We start from the raw sequence: 1,635 nt of genomic DNA on the forward strand, positions 1-1,635 counted from the left end.
AGGACAGGCACCCTGGGGAGGCCGGGTGAATAAGCACATGAGGGAACAAGTCAGTGGATGGATGGGTGACTGGGTAGATGGATGGATAGATGGAAGTACAGTGGGCAGATCAAAGGATGGATGGATGGATGGATGGGTGGATGGATGGCTTCATTGAGGGGGGGGGGGGATAAATGGGTGGGTGGATGGATGGACAGACAGACAGATGGACTGAAGAATGGACAGCAGGAAGGACAGATGGGCAGATGGAAAGATGAATCGATGGGGTGGAAGGGTGAGAGGTGTGTGAATTGACAGTCGAAAACTACAGATGAATGAACCCCCGGAGTCACATGAGCTTGAGCTAACACAGGAGGTGGCAGAGAGGCCAGCGGGTGGCTGGGTAGGGCAGAGGTCTTGGCTGGGGAGAGCCCTACACGGTCTGAGGGAGAGCTCAGGCTGGGCACCCACAGCCTGGGTTTGATGCCAGGCTCTGCCTCTCCCAGATGTGTGACCATGGGTCAGTAGTGTAGCTCTGGGTGTGGCCTGGATAGCAGAAGGCACAGCCCATGGGGCCCCTTGGGGCCATTCACGTGAATGGGCAGGCAGGGCTATTATCAGCACCAAGCCGGGCTCCAGGCCTCCTCTGGCAACAGCAGCCCCACTGAGTGCGGCCCTGCTCGGCCGGTCTTCTAGAAGGAGACAGACATCGCACAAAAACCCAAGCCTGAGCTGCCGCTAAGGGTTCTGGGAAAGGGACTGGCGCTGGCCCCAGTGGGCACAGGGGCTTTCCGGCCCAGGGGCTTGTCACATTCCGAAATGTACCGTCACATTTTATAAGAAAAGGAATAACCATAAGTTATTAGGGAAAAAAACCCTGCAGACCAAAGAGAGGCACAAAGGGAAAGCCCCGCCTGGAGGTACGAACAAACACCATCTTTTCTACTATCATTTTGTGATTTGCTTCCGTCCCTTATCAACGTGCCTGGGACGGCTTGTCACCAAGGCTCCTGCAAAGTCCCTTCCTGTGCACGTCCACGGGTGCACGCGGTGTGGCCGAGGGGTACGGTGGGGGGAGGGGCAGGAGGCCGAGCCAGGCCGCCCAGGCTTGGCCCTCGCCCTGCCTGTCCCCCCGTGGGCCCCCGCAGAACCCCTAGGCCTAGCGTCCTTGTCTGTAAAGTGCAAATTCTGTCACCTACTGCCGTGCGGCTTTGGGAGGACGGAAGGGCCCGTGGCCGCACGGCTCCCGGAGCCACAGCCACAGGCAGTTAGGCACAACCTACGTACCGCGGCCGCCACAGCTGGTCAGGGATGCCCTTTGGATGTTTCCAGCTTATAAGAGCAAGGCCTCCCATAAGCCTGCCCTGGGATCTTTGTCGTTTCGGGGCGCACACTCTCAGGCGGGACCACCGCGCCATCCGTCATCTTCACACGCTTTGCCCTTTGGGCTGGAGTCGGAGAGGCGGAGGGAGGGCAGTGGGGGTTCCGGGCGGCGGACATGGCTCAGAAGTCCCAAGCGGGCACAGGGGCCCGGGCTGGATCCAGACACTGCCGGCCTTGGCATTCCAGAAAACGGGCTCTGCGGTCGGGAGAGCCCAGGGTCTCGGCCAGCCCACTCTGCCACCGAGAGCAAGCCACGGACGCCCGAGCCACACT

This window comes from Crocuta crocuta, unplaced genomic scaffold, assembly GCF_008692635.1.
Source record: "Crocuta crocuta isolate KB4526 unplaced genomic scaffold, BGI_CrCroc_1.0 scaffold299, whole genome shotgun sequence".
NCBI classification, from domain to species: domain Eukaryota; kingdom Metazoa; phylum Chordata; class Mammalia; order Carnivora; family Hyaenidae; genus Crocuta; species Crocuta crocuta.